The sequence below is a fragment of the Thermobia domestica genome, chromosome 3 (genome assembly GCF_964235325.1).
Source record: "Thermobia domestica chromosome 3, izTheDome1.hap1.1, whole genome shotgun sequence".
Lineage (NCBI taxonomy): Eukaryota > Metazoa > Arthropoda > Insecta > Zygentoma > Lepismatidae > Thermobia > Thermobia domestica.
The window spans coordinates 193,648,860-193,665,327 of NC_137456.1; the positions used below are offsets into that span (position 1 = coordinate 193,648,860).

The 16,468-nt window shown below is 39.7% G+C and overlaps 1 protein-coding gene across 1 annotated transcript in view; it reads right to left on the bottom strand.

The window, feature by feature from the left end:
- The window catches only part of LOC145680911 (uncharacterized), a 387,669-nt gene that overhangs the window by 110,371 nt on the left and 260,830 nt on the right, over positions 1–16,468 (bottom strand). The gene's annotated exons all lie outside the window — the stretch shown is intronic.

Genomic DNA, 16,468 nt, shown 5'->3' on the forward strand with positions numbered 1-16,468 from the left:
ACACTTTGGAATATGACCAATTTATAGGCAATTCCCACTTTTTGATGACTCTTCACTTTCTCGGAGTTCCTTCTTTTCCGAGAATTCCCACTTTCTAGGTAATCCGCACTTTTTGGGGAATACTAACTTCCTGGGGTCCCTACTGTTTGGGAAATCCTCATCTGGGAATGTCTACTTTTTGAGGGAATCCCCAATTTATGGGAATTCCAACTTTCTAGAAGTCCCTACTTTTGGGGGAATCCCCACTTTTCGGCAATTCCCACTTTTGGGGCAATCCCGTAACAGAATGACAGAGATAAATAATTATTTAATAGGAAAACCTGTTACCAAACTGTCCAAAGAAATAGATTGAGAACAATTTAATGATAAGCGCTGTGAAAACTATTATAAAATTTTCTAAATCAGAATTACAATTTACTGGAAAGCATTTGTTATTTACCAGTGAACAAGTAAAAATGAACATCTCACTTTTACAAGACTCGAACGCACTTCCCACTATCTCCTGCTTACAAACTCACTTCTCTAACTTTTTAAAGCTCTTTATTTAGAAATCAATTATACAGAGATTGAGTAGCTCAAGATAGAACATGCATAAGAAAAAAAACAAACTGCAAAGAAGACAAATATACAATTGCGGTAGTCGGACAAACATTATACAGTTAAAGTAACATAGTTAAAATGTTTGCAAAATAGTTTCGTTCATAAACATGAGAAATGTCGTGAGCAGAATGAGTGAGGTAACCAAAGTAAACATCAGAGTAATATGGACCTGGTTCAGTTAACACATACGTCGTTATTTCGTTAAAAGTCCTGTTTGCAGATTTAATCCACATTTATCTCAATGAAATAATTTAGACGGTTACTGATATTTAAAGTTTAGTTAACGCAAAGTTACCTAATCAAATACATTTGATATCGCGATGTCACAATTTTATTTTTCCTCACAAAAAAGAAAAACAATGATAATAAAAACCTTTACTTTTACTGTGTTCGAACCAACAACCTGTTTCGTACAGACTAGTTGCTTTGAGCAACTGAGTTTTGATTTCTTACGCGAAAGAAATCTGTTATATTACGAGGCATTCTTTTCAATATGATCGTCCTGTAAATTTATTCTTTTTTAAACAAATACGTCAGAACTATTCGAAGCAATACGAACACGGCTTAAGAACACTCACGGAACTGAATTACCACTTGATTGATCGTGAGCGCAAATCACGAAAGGGTAGATATAAACGTAAATTCAGCATGCATTTCTGTGGAGTTCTGTTTAGTATTGCTTTCTACCGATCTCGTTTGTTCTTAGGAGTAATATTTTACAAACCCAAGCTGGAGGTGTAATGGCAGAGAAAGAAATGGAATGCATTCCTGCCCTTCTTAACGTCGGGTACAGTGTCTCGCAAGCAGCAGTAAGTGTTGGGGTTAACAACGCTACTTCCGTCGTCTCATTGATGGGATGTCGCGAATACAAGCGGTTATTTATGCAGATGGCCATGCAGGGTTACATTAATAAATTCCAATAAAAATAGAAACAGAAATTGTAACTTCTAAAAAGAAGCGCCACATGTTCTCTCAAAATACTCATAATACTCACCCACTGGGAATCGAACCCACGACCATTCGTTTAAGAGTCCCACGCGCTAAGAACTAGACCAAGGGAGTAGCTATGAAGTAACACCTTCACACTGTCCCTACAGATTGAGAACCCTTTCGTAATTAGTGACATGTTATACCAAATATATTCTAAAACTAAGTCTAGGGAAATAAACTGATAACAAATATTACGGAAGACAACATATAGGAACTACAGTTACGAGTGAAGTGAAATCTTTATTGCAAAGTCGATATAATTCCTCACTTACACTCTCGTTGTTTCACTGTAATTTAGAAAGGAGGGTTTTCTTTATTTTTATTTACTAAAGAGCTGCTGAAGCAACCTGCATATCCGAATTGCATTCTAATATTTGGCAATCAGGGAACAGTAGTGATACCAATAACAATGGAAAAGGGACACCGGGTTCAATTCCTGCCGGAATCTCATGTGGCTCGGATTTCACATTAAGCTATAGGTGCACGCCTAATATAACCTCGCTGCTGAACGGAACGCTACACTGAAATAAAAAGTAACAATGGAAAAGGTAGAGGAAGCAAAAAAAAAAAAAAAACGCTGAGAATCTACGTCAATACTGTCTGTCCAGCATTTTCCTAATGGAAAAGAGGAAAATATTCGAAAACTCTTACTTGTTAGTTAAGACTGTTGGCACCGAACGTAAACGTGGCTTGTGAAACAAAAACGTCCTTATATTCGTTACCATTTCTCCGTAATGTGTGCAATTTAAAAAAAGGAAAGTCTAAATTGCCTCTTCTAACTAATATCCGGATCCCTCTGCAATAGGTAGGTTAAAACCCCCACATAAACGCTTCTTAAGAACAGAAACAAAGATATAACAGTCGCTGGCAACAGGGTGTTAGAAAGAGGGATCATTATAGGAAATAGGTTGAGAATCACTGATATAAATTAATAACAAGGACCTAATGAAAAGTAAATAATAAAGGCCAATACCATAAATTGAAGAATATTTAAATCAATGATCAAAAATGTTAATATATCAGAAATTAGCAATTTATCCACCGAAATGGGTGTGTGTGATTGGATTAGACAGTATGACAGTACACCGAGGTCTACCTGTTAGGATTTATGTCCTAGTAGTAGATCATGGTCGAGGTGTTGGTCATCCCTGTAAAGGACATTGACAATGTCATATCAAGCATCCTGCACCATTTATTTCATTCTCCATCACTTTTAAAATAATTTTCATCATATCTAAGTATGGAAAATTAATCGCCTAACATTCACATTTCCATTTCTTTACTGAAAGATTCACGAAATTAAAAAACAGTTATTGAAACAAGCATTTTGATCTCAGACCATAGATCTATATTAACATCATGCGCACATCACCTTTTCTACATTTCTCTACATAATGAAAAAGATGAAAAGGCACGCGTTTCAGTTTTCATTAATTTAAAATAGATAAAATATATTTTGTTCGCATTTTTAGGTCCAATACATTCCTTCCAAATAAAAGCAATTTAAAATGTTACTCACAAACTAATATCTACTTTCAGTTAAAAATAATCTTAATTACTTTGGCCAGGGATTCTACAGCACTCAATTCTCTTGTTGCTCTAGGTAACAACACCCAATGCTGTACAAGTCCTGTTGAAATTTGGGAGGTGACGGTACTAGACATCAAATAAGTAAACCTGTGCTTTTCTGTATCTGTCTCTGTGAAACCAGAAGTTCCTAAAATCTTGTGATACACTTGTGAATAGGCAAAAGGGAGAGACCTGAAATTTTCCTCGTGAACATGAAATACAGAACAAAGACAGTGATATTTTCCAGTTTGTTAATTGGAGTTTTTGTTTACTATATCACTTGAATTCACCCTTGTATTACTGGAGATAGTTTCGACATAATTAAAGCGTTTTTCACAATCCTTTGCACCCTTCAAAAACAAACCGCGTAACTTGATGTGTCACCGCGCGCACCACTATTTGCTGATTGGTGAAGAGGAAATTGCTTCGTCTGTTTCCCGCAATATTTCTGCTGCAGCACGTGCATGTATTCCTGCTACTGCGATGTGCATTACTCATCTCACTCTCATACCATTGCCGTGATATAGGGCAAAGTACCCAATACTATGTAATCCCCCCTCCTTTAAGAGCAACTGAACATTGTTATTTTTCTCCAAACTGTAATTATAGATGAAATTACAATGAGTTACGTCAAATTATCAACTGAACGATAAAGAGATGGCGCTGGTATGTAAAGCATGCGAATGTACAAATACTAACTTCAGTACTACAAAGTAAGTAAATAAATATTCTATGAGGACATGGAAATTAGCTATTATAGGTCTTAATTTTCTTCAAGTGAATTGAACAACGTTGATATCGTTTGATAAAGTATTTGCTTTTCTTCTGCACTTACGGGTTTGCCTTGTTTATGTTTAACAGAATAACTCAGAGCAGCAGGTAACCTGCTGGCTTCCTTGGGCGACATCTTTAAATTGTGGCGCGCACTTCGTGTGTTTTGTCATTTGTTGTAAGTTTTCTCTTACAAATTCCATTATGGTTCAAGATTTCGATTCCATATAGATACATATTTTGAGTCGGATCCTACATATTCTTACTGTGCCTAAACAATACATTAATTGCCATAATACCTTGTATTTTTTGTGTACTATTTGCTCATGGAAGAATAAATTGTTATTAGTCTCATTTTCAATGTTGTTAACTCATAGTTATTTTTCCGTTTTTCACAAAGAATGGTTGTCAAACAGTTGTAATTTCCTGAAAATGGGCTAAGAAAATGAAAAAGAGAAATCAAGTGAACTCGCTGTTCTTATTGAACATAATACGTTCCTTATTTGACCTTTCATTAGAGATGAGGAAATAGTCAATTAAAAAAAGAAAGAGAGAGAGAGTGAGGGGGATAGAAGTTAAAGAGGATAAAACCTGTTTTAGTGATTCATTACGAAGTAATATGAGGCTAATTTTTTTGAGTTATAATTTGTATATCGCCTTTTTAAAATGCGATCAGAATAAGTCACCATTTAAAAGATGCAAAAACTAAATATTCGGTGCCAGAAACGAAATAATGTACAAAGGAATCTTCAACACTTAAGAATTTTTATAATATTGGATAGGAATATTCATAACTTTTGAGTCTTATTTTCTTTTCTGGCTGCAGTGAAATTAAGAGGAGGTACTATGTGCATGTTAAATAATGTGTCTTTATTCCCATGTAGAATCTAAAAAGTTTCTTGGAATTTGTTGAATAAGATGTCGATAGAGTCTTCATACTCCCATGACTGACATTAGTTTATGGCGTAACTTTTCTGTTAGATATCAAATGAAACGATAAGTCACGAGGATTCAAAATATATTTTATAGTTATTTTATTACAGATGACAGGGAAATAAAATAATAAACTCTCTATTCAATAAATAAGTAAACTCAGTAGTTTTCAAGTTCTTGCAGAATGAACAATTGCTTGCTCCAAACACTCGCCCGCCTGTAATGGAAACGTACAAAGAGCTTAATTTTGAAATGAAATCTTTTGAGTTTTACTTCACACGATTATGCAGGCTAAGTTAAAGGAAACGGTGATGATGAAAACATGAATGAAATGGTGGAATGAAGAAAGTGAGAGGAAACTGAAGGACGCAGAGGAAACCCACGCACATGGTGTTTGTCCACCACAAGGTTTACTTGGCGCGAGCTGGGATCGAACCAGGAACCCCATGTGCCAGAGGAGAACGCTCTACCACTGAGCCACCGCGGCCCCCCAAGAGCTCAATTTTGAATAGAAGTCGTGAGTACAACTGCACATGTTTCTAGATCTGATAATTAACTCATTTGTGGCTATATGATCCGCGTACTCGTCGTCGGGCGGGAGACCCGCGTTCGATTTCCGAAGGAAATTCATGTAGTTCGGATCACTCGTTCGGCTGTAGCTCCAAATCTCATAGAACCTTGTTGTTGATAAACTTTAATTAATCCATCCATCCAATCATAGATCTGCTAGAAGGAACACTAAGTCATAATGTAATAGTGGTTCTGAATCCTAACATTTTAGGTAGATTCTCAGCTAAAGGAAACGTTAAGAGTGAGGATAGTAAGTTTTAGTTGAAATTTACACTGGTAGAAGAAATTCAACGTTCTGCCCTTCTTCCTCCTGGTGCATGCATGCGTTTACATAGTAGTTCAAAGATTCAGGAGAGCAGTGCGTACGCCACTGCAAACGAGAGAAAATGGTTCCTGATTCTCCTATCACAAGTCCATGCCATTTCATTTTTAATCTCATTGTTTTCCTCCCTTCAGTTTGTTTATTCATTTCTTAGCGCAAAATTGCATATAACATTTTTTGTTTAATTAGTTGGCAACATTTCTGCACTGCAGCCTGCCTTGTTTACAAGGGGTGCAAAGCTTCGTGAAAATCAGATTATAGGCCTACAATGGAATTTTGTTTTATTTAAAACGTTTACTTCTAATGTAGTACAGAATCTAATCATTGCATTCTCAGGCTTTAATATAGCAGGATTAAATACCTCGAAACATTGTCCCCATACATATCATTGTTACATTCAGATACTAGAAGTTTCTCTATACGCTTTTAAGAACTTTTACACCACTAATATTAACTAGAAATTTATAGTGAGAGAAAAACAGATTATAGGTTATTATTATTATTATTATTATTATTATTATTATTATTATTATTATTATTATTATTATTATTATTATTATTATTATTATTATTCGTTGTTATTCGTATTAATGTGATAATGTAATATGCTAAAATTAATTTAATTGAAGCGACTGTAAAGTAGTTTATATTAAAGTGTTACCATTATGATAATAATGTTTGAATTGGAAATATAGCATCGTTTTAGTAGTCATTCCTTTTATAAACAGGTTGCTTCTGATACTTGAAACACTGGAAATATGTTGGAAATGTCCAAGTTAACTCCTGCAGATCCTGTTAACTATCGTTATAACGATCAGCTAGATTTATTTTAGTGGCATTACAAGACGGGGGTTAAGGGGGCTTTGCGTCCTTCCCTAAATTCTGGTAGAAAACACTGGGGGACTCCGAAGGAGCGTAAAGTTTATTCTGCCTAATTTTATAAGTGACTCAAGGGTGAAACACTTGTTAACGAAAGCAATGCTGTGTATACACTGCCTTGCTTTTGACAAAATATGAAGTGCTTTGTAATCTTCAGACACTTTTCTAATTCTTTTTGTCACCCTTGGTTGTGTAGGGCGCCCTCGAAGAAATAAAGTACAGGTAATATTATAGTTAAGGGGCGCTATAAATATATTAGATATTTCTTTTCTTACCTAACCATAACCGCCTAGGGTCATCTTCGGTACAATAAAAAATTGTATGTGATATTCCATTCACGAAGGAGGAAAGGATACTCTAAATATTTCTTATTCATATTGTCTGCCCTGCTTGCGAGAAATTATATACTTTCTGTTAGGAGGGTGCTGAAAAGAGAGGGGAAAATATAACGCCGTGCCCCCTCCTACATCTTAAATTTTGTTACGTGGTTGCTCAAATTATTACTAAAGAAAGCATTTTAAACTAAGATGTCTAAGGTTACTACGTTATGTAAGGGTGGCATATTCAGGAATAATAATAATTATTATTCTTAAACATAAATGTTTTTGGAGCGCCGAAATTATGTGAAACGAATCATTACATGTAGAGGTTTAAGATGAGTGGTCATAGGGGAGAAAAAATAGGATTTTTCGGTCTGACTCTCTAACGTAAAGATTATGTGCTGAAGGTAAGAAGCATCATCATTCTACAATTGGTTGCTTTTACCTAGAATATCAGTTACTTGAGTTCTCCTTCGGGCTACTTACCTCATGTGGTAAATTCAAAACAATTTCCATTCAAGACAAATACATTGTAAAACTTTTCCGTAATTAAATATATATAGGGAAAATTAAACATTTAATGGGGAAATCTATTATCAAAGTGTAAAAAAAAAGTAGAAAAAAAAGTAGTAAAACAAAAGTAGAAAGTCTATCTAGTGGTAAACATTGTGTAACTTTATAAAATTCTCCAAGTTAGAATTAACATTTAGTGGAAAAACATTCGTTATGCACCATTGAGCATGTAGTGAGCAGTGAGCACAGGGGAAATAATTAGGAAACTGTTTGCAAACAAAAATTAGGGACACTAATGCAAGTGCGACAAGGACATTTTATTCTTTTGTATCGTTATGAGTTGTACACATGTCACAATTTGATCCTTTCCCACATAAAAAAGTAAAATAACCATAGTAACAAAAATGAAAATTGCATTTCTATGGGGCTGGAACCAACTTCCTCCGGCATACAGACTCTTTGTTTTAACTAATTCAGCTATTCACTTTCTTGCGCGAAATGAACCTGCTCAACGGTAAACACGATTTTCATTATGATGGTACTACCAATTCGTCCTTTTCGATAGGCGATTTGAACTGTTATCTGTATCTGTTCGTTAATTCTTACATAGATTCATATATTTTGAGTTCGCAGATAATGCACGTAATAAGACATACTAGAAGTGTTTCGTTAAAACTTTCGTTTGTAGATTTAATCTACATTTCTCTCAATCACATAGATGTTGCTGCTTCGTGTTGAACTGCAGAATTAACTCGCGTTCTTTCAAATTTCCGACTTTAGCAGAGTTCGTAATTTTTGTAATTTCGGTCGATTTATTGTTTTATGCTTCTAATTTATTTAAGCTAATATCTAACACAAATATCAAAAACGGGTTTGTTAATAACCTTTCCTGCTGGGGAAACCTTTCCAAATTTCGAACATATAAAGAAAACGGAGATATTTTCAAAAAACTTCAGAATTAAGAGAGGCGTCACTTATTTTGCTTACAGTTGTACATATAGCTAAGAAAAATCAGTACTAACCTTAAAACTTCTAATAATATTCCTTGTATGGGCGTTGTAAGACAGAGGAACGTTAACTTTTTTGTTATGATTATATCATCATCATACATATTCTGCCTTTATTGGCAGATCACTTGCCGCAGCTGAGAAGCTTCCATGCTCCACGGTCCTCCGCTAACTTCTTCGTCTTCGCGTATGATCTTTCTGTTTTTATATCATCCATTTATTTAGTCCCCTTCGCCCCCTCCTTCTTTCCCGCTACCATACCTTCTAGGACGTCCCTCATGATACAATCTCTTCTTAGGTAATGTGCCAACCAGTTTCTCTTCCTCTTCCTAATAATATCTAAAAGTGTTCTTCTCTCATCCACCATTTCTAACACACATTCATTCGTTTTTCGCTCGACCCAACTAATTCTTTCCATTCTTCTCCACACCCACATTTCGAAGGCTTCCAGTCTATTTTCATCACCTTTACGTAATGCGCAAGTTTCCGCCCCATACAGTAAAACACTCCACACGAAGCATTTTATGAGTCTTTTTCTCAACTCTTTATTTAAGGTCGCATAAAACAGACTTTTCTTCTTCCTAAAGGCAGCGGCGGCTGGTACTATACGTTGCATGGTTGTGCAAGGGTTTATTTTTTTAATACTAAAAATATTTTTAAGTATTAAAGTAGTGTATCAATAAAAAATAAACCTCTGCTTTTGAGCGCAAAACAGTATTGATGCATTTCTGAAAAAAGTCAATTAAAAAACGGAAAGAGAGAGAGAGAGAGAGATTTACATTTCCAGTGGCAGCGAATGTTGCCACTAAAAGTAGTAACATTGAGCATATGGCAGGAGGTCCTATCTCTTAACATGGGGAACTGGATTTATTCTTGCATCAGTATCTTCCCGTATTGCTCTCTTGCGGTTGCACTTTCTTCCGCAACTGGTCAGCTTCTGTAATAGTTACGAGTTCCTCCGCTTAGCAGCGCTTGACTCAATTGATAGGGTGAGAGAGATACAGACGCTTGAAAGAAAGGGTTATTCACAAAACATAAAGTCGCAAAGAACAAATATAAGTCTGGTGGTAGCAGGGACAGATCCAGGCTGAGTTTGGGGGGCGGTCGTTCGAAGTCAATAGATGTTATTTAACATTCATAATACAAAGGTGAAAATTCTTGGGATAAGTTTTATTTTAAAAAAATCGTATTCTTGGGGTCGATCGAGTCTCGAAGAAGAAAATGTCTTACTACTGATCTAATTCCTAGCTCTGTGTCTTTCGTGCACATGATTCCGTGTTCGATTTCCGGCGGAGAGCATAAATTAATATCAAGTCATTCACTTCCAATACTCATCTTCTTTAGCCTAATTTGCTGGAATGTTAAACTATGTTTTTTCATTTTCGAAGGAAAACATCTTAGATTTCATGCTTCTTTACAGACAAAAATACGTGATTTCTGAAAATGGACGTTTTGTACCGTATATTTATACAAAGAAATGCGAACAAAATGCATATTATCGGAGGAGAGAGGTATTTCTCGACCCTAAAGAAAATGAAGCGGAAAATATTTGCGGTAGAGATGCTTTCCATTGAGGGAAACTTGGCGAGCAGCATTTCAGATTTCAATAAAGTCATAGAAAAATTTGAAGCCCAAAAGATCGAAGAAAGACCTATTCTAAAATAATGCAGAGTTTATATAATTAAATAATTTTGTTTAACTGCGTGCATGCAATTTTCTTGCTTTTTTTCTACTTTTCGGATTAACCCATCATTCATGGCTTACAGCACATACTATATATTAGATTTATCTTGTGTTCAACCTGAGTGTACATTTAATCAATAATTAATATACAAATATACAAATAGAGCTTAAAAGACCTTCCTCGTATTTCCTGAATATTTTTTGGATAAGACTCAAGAATGCTGGGGGAGGGGAACACTTGCGCGTACCTACATACCTTTGATATTGCAACATTGCAACAGTGCATTTGATATTGCAACAGTGCTTGTACAGACTACGAGCCGCTACTGCCTAAAGGCTTCTTTCCCATTCCTATCCTTGCTTTTCTTTCACGTTCGTTATCATGTTATTACTAAGAATACTACCCAGGTATCGAAAACTATTCACTTATTCTATTTTCTCCCCTCCTACTTTTATATTTGAAACAGAACCCTTCCTTCCAATCATCATGGCTTTTGTCTTTCTAACATTTTATTGATTTTCTTTTTAGATTCTGCAACAAGCGTCATATCGTCTGCAAATTTTATGCATCTAATCATTCTACCTCCTACCGAAATGCCATCAGCATCATGTAAACTCTTTTTCACTATCTCTTCTAGATAGAGATTAAACAGTGTTGGTGAAAGGCAGCATCCTTGTCGAACTCCCCTTCCAATTGCACACTCTTCCGTCAGTTCTTCTCCTAAAACTTACTTGTTGGTTCATGTATAAGTTTCTTATGAGTCTTCTAACTTTCCATTCCAACCCTATCTTCGTTAGAACTTCCAAAAACAATTCCCAATTCACGCGGTCAAAAGCCTTTTCTAGATCAATAAATATAACATACACCTCTTTCCCTTCTTCTGTAAATCTTTCACCGATCGCCCTTGATAATCCAATTGCATCTCTTGTGCCCTTACCTCTTCTGAACCCGAACTGCTCCTCCTCAACTTCTTTATTTGTTCTTTCATACACCTACTGTTCAGTATTCGGAGCAGAATTTTAGATGCATGCTATATGAGACTAATAGTTCTATAATCCTCACATCTCTCTGGGTTCGATTTCTTAGCCATCGGTATCATGATCGTCTTCAGAAAGTCTTTTGGCCATTGACCTGTTTCATATATTTCATTGCATAATCAAAATAATTCTTTCTTTCCTTTGTCTCCTATATTTTTAATGAATTCGACTGGTATGCTACCTATATGGTTCCCTTTCCATTCCTAATCTCGGATATAGCCTTTTCAAACTCCTAAGAATACTAAATCCTTTATCATCCTCGCCTACTTCAATTTCTACTTCAACATTTAGGCTACAGGGTCTATCTCTACTCTCATATAAGTCTTTAGCGTATTCTTTCCACCTTCCTATGAACTCATTTCTCTCGCTGACTGCCTTCCCATTTTTATTTTCTACTGTCATCATAATACCCACTTAATTCCTCCGAAATTCCATAGATGATCATATAATGCTAGTATATTTTAAAGCTATAGCACACACCTCTTTAAGAAACAGATGGTAGGGAAGCACATGGTGTTTGAGATTGATTTGGGTGGGCGAGTCGACAACGGGGTCTTTTGCACCCTTCTTTGAAAGCAACAAAATAGAAGTATCCAAAAAGAAAAATATAGTAGCGCAGACATAATAAAAGAGGTATCTGGAGCATGCTAAAGTGTCATTGCATGGATGAAGAAAAATGTCATAGCATTTAGAATATGTATAAACTCAATACACAAATACTAGGATTGGGTAGTACACAAAGACAGGTTAATCTTCTCTTCCGAGGCAGCTCGGCAATAGGTGAACACAAGTAGAACAGCCCCTGAATATAACAGTGCAGTAATAGAATAAAAGCAAGGAAATGCCATGACAAGCATAAAATCATCATGAAAGCTAAGAAAGATGAGATAAAATCAGAAATAAATTAATTAAAAGGAACGGGAGAAATGCACTCACAGAGCATTCAGAACATGAACATTCTACAAATAAGTAAACACTTTCTGGATCATCGATTCATCGTCTCCAAGCAAGATTGCCAGATCGGCTGGTAACCCAACGCGAGCTCGATCAGCAGCGAGAGGTATACATTCCACGAGAAGGAGGAGAATGGTCAGGGAAGCTCCACAATTCGAACAGGAAGGCGGCTTCTGCTTACGTCATAGGTATCCATGGGTCAGATGACTGTGCCCAATACGTAGGCGTGCAAATCTTCGTTCTTCCAGTCTTGAGGGACGAGAACTCTTGGGCCAAACAACAAATAAAATGGAAAAGGTGTTGGGGAGGGTGCCTCGACAACAAAGCTCATTTACACCCGTCACTGGTCATAAAAGAAACAGTCATACAAACGACGAAAACACAGACTAGTCACTGAATGTGGTGAAGGCCATATATTAAAACTAGCACTCGCTAGCACTAAAAGGAAGATGGTAAACAGATCTGAGGTAGGAAGCACTGGAACACAGAAGAAAGTCAAAGCGCCGTCAAAACATGCAAATGCCGCAAAAACTGGAACAGCTTCAACACAGTGGCTTCATCATCGCCGAGAACAGTAGCGAGGTCAGCTGGCAGTCCAAACAAAAGTCTGGCAGCAGCAAGAGCCACACATTGCACTAAGAGGTGACGAATACTCAGGGGCTGACCACAATGACGACACACAGGCGGAGGTGTACGTTGCAGAAGATGTGCATGAGTGAGATGACTATGTCCAATCCGAAGGCGGGCCAAAGTCCGCTCTTCCAGGCGAGATGATCGGGAGCTCGTCGACCAGACTCCAAGGCGGGGCTTCAATGCATGCAGCTTATTGTGAATCTGCTCATCCCAGGAGGATTGCCAGCGTTGACGAAGAACGTGAGCAAACACCGAGCAGACATCAGAGTTAGGAACAGGAAGAAGACAGCGTCGACCAGCAACAGCAGACTCCTTCGCAGCAGCAGCAGCAAACGCATTGCTAGGGATGCCAACATGGCCAGGCACCGAACAGAACGTTACATCATAGCCCTCAGCAAGTAGTGCATGACAAGTAAAAAAGACTCGCTGGACCAGCGGATGCGTAGAAGTGACATCCGCTAGGCTATGTAAGGCGCTGCTGGAATCAGAGCAGATCACAACACGGCGAAGATGGCGACGGCGGATATGGTGCAGACTCTTCAAGATGGCAACCAGCTCTGCAGTGAATACTGTGCAGAATGGATGAAGCTGGAACCTGAAACGGTGGGCATCCAGGACAAAAGCACTTCCTACACCATCAGCCTGCTTGGAGCCATCAGTGAAGGTAAGACGGTGGCCTCGATAAGAGTCGAGGAGGCACAAAAACTGTTGCCGAAATTCCAAATCGTTAGTAGTCGCCTTCTTGAACCGCAACAAGTGGAGATTGATCACAGGCTTCAAAAGCTGCCAAGGTGGAAGAGGCAGGAAACCCAGCGGAGAAAGCGCAGGGAGATCGACGTCAAGGTAAGCTAAAAGCTCAAAGGCACGAATGCCAAAAGGCCGGGTGCAAGTGGGTCGGGCTTGATAGCGTTGAAGACGAGCACCAGCATCCAGGGTGAAACTAGACGGGTGATCAATAGAAGCTCGCAGGTGAAGCAAGTATCTCAGCTGCAACAACTGGCGACGATGATCCAAAGATGGTTCGTTGGCTTCGACGTATAAGCTGAGGATCGGACTTGTGCGATAAGCACCAATCCCAATGCGAAGGCCCAGATGTTGAACAGTGTCCAGGTGACGAAGGACAGACAGACGGGCAGAGCCATACGCCACACAACCATAATCCATCTTAGACCGAATGAGGCTCCGATACAGTCGAAGCAGCACAACACGGTCAGCGGCCCAAGTGGTATGGGAAACCAGGCGCAGCAAATTCATCGCACGGAGACAACTATATTTCAGCTGGCGAATATGGGCATTCCATGCAAGGCGGCGATCAAATCCAAGGCCCAGAAAACGAACACTCTCCACATATGACAGACGAATAGGGCCCAAATAAAGATCCGGATTGAAAGCACAGTTCTTCAGACGACAGAAGTGGAAACATTTCATCTTTAGTGAGGAGAACTGAAAGCCGGTGTGGGAAGACCATGGTGGAGGCGGTTAAGCGTCAGTTGTAGCTGGCGAACGATGGTGCGAAGGTCATGTGACCGACAGTAGATGGTGAAGTCGTCCACATACAGCAGCCCATGCACAAAAGGTGAAAGTTCGGCCGTGACACTGTACACAGCCACAGCAATTAAAGTCACACTGAGAACACTGCCTTGTGGAACACCAGTTTCCTGAGAAAAAGATCGAGACAATGTGGATCCAAGCTTCACTCGAAAGGAGCGCTCGCGGAGGAAATGTTGGAGAAAAAATCCCATATGTCCACGCACGCCCCATGCGTGCAATTGCCGCAAGATACCATAACGCCAGACCGTATCATAGGCCTTCTCCAGATCGAAAAAGATGGCGACAAGATGATCCTGATGGCGAAAGGCGTCCTGGATGGCAGTCTTAAGATGAACAAGATGATCGGTCGTGGAACGATACCGCTGAAATCCACACTGAAAATTGGAGAGGTGGCCATGATGCTCCAGAAACCAAACCAACCTGGCGTTGATCATATTTTCGAGGACTTTACAAAGACAGCTGGTAAGGGCAATCGGCCGATAGTTGGCAGAAGACGTTGCAAGCTTGCCCGGTTTCAGGATCGGGATTATATAGGCTTCACGCCGGGCAGTATGAAAAACCTCATCAGTCCAGATCCGGTTATAGAGGGTAAGAAAATGGTGGAGTCCCTCAGGAGGGAGGTGCCGAAGCATAGCATAGTGAATATTATCCGGACCTGGGGCAGTATCCTTCGTAGAGCGTAGAACAGAAGACAATTCATCAGCACTAAAAGGTGCATTGTAGCTCTCGCTGTTATCAGAGCGAAAGGCAAGGGGCATACGCTCCGCACGCTGTTTCACAGGCAGGAAGGCAGGAGGATAGTTTCCAGAACTGGAGACATCAGCAAAATGCGACCCAAATCCGCCACAATTCGATCCTGCTCCGTTACAAGATGACCATCAATAAGGAAGGCCGGAACACCAGTAGATGAGGATTGCGCTTGGAGACGGCGAACCTTAGACCACACTTCGGAGATGGTGCTCTGCACAGAAAGCGATGAGACATACACACGCCAGCTGCGGCGTATAGCCTGCTTGATCAAATACCGTGCTCCAGCACGGAGGCGGCGAAACTCAGCAAACTGGACTTCACTAGGGGCCCGTCGAAAGGCAAGCAAAACTCGTCGGCGGGCACGGATAGCTTGGCTAATTTCTGCGGACCACCAAGGAACAACACGACGACGAGGAAGACCATGATGGACAGGAATAGCCGCATCAGCTGCCATCTGGATGCTGCAGTGAACAGCTGCACAGTATGTATCCACAGACCACCTAGGACCCGGTGTAAAATCAAAGGCCGCAGCAAAGTGTGTCTAGTCAGCCTGAGGCAGGCTGTAACGAGACGACGGTCCCGGTAGAGGGAGCTGTAGTCCAGTGAGTAAAATGGGAAAGTGGTCGCTGCTACAAAGATCTGGGTGGACGCGCCACTTCAGCTGAGCTCCTAAGGCTGATCTACACAAAGACAGGTCAATACGTGAAAGGGTTCCCGTTGCAGCGGAAAAATGTGTTGGGCCGCCATCATTCAAAAGAATCAAGGTCTGGTTCCCGATGAAAGTGGACAGTGCTCGGCCACGGGGGTCAGTCCGGATAGATCCCCACAAGACATTGTAGGCGCTGAAATCGCCAACCAGAATGAGAGGCGCTGGAAGCTGGCTGTAAAGTTTGCCCAGATCAGCGGCAGTGAAGGCCGTGGAACACGGGAGATAGACGCAGCAGATGGTAACAGGCTGCGGGAAAAACACTCGTGATGCAACCGCCTCAAGGGTCGTGGTTAGATGGAGCAGTGTAGAATAATAGAGCCCAGAGACACCAATGGCGACAGCGCCAGCAGCACGACCGTCAGTCATTTTATCCTGGCGATAGACAGTATAGCCACGAAGAAGACAGTTGGTGGTGGGTGTGAAATGAGTTTCTTGTAAACAGAAGATAATCGGATCCAGGAGCGAGAGAAGTTGTCGAAATTCTTCGTGGTGAGTGGAAAAGCCGCTGAGGTTCCATTGAAGCAGGGCATTGATTTAAACAGAATCGAACAAAAAATTTGCCTCTACGTTTCTTACGGCGTCGCGGAGTCACCTCGTGAAAAGCTTCGCAGGCGTCTTCTTCCACACCATCCATAGAAGAGGCATCATCAGCAGAGGGACTGCAAGATGGTTTAGG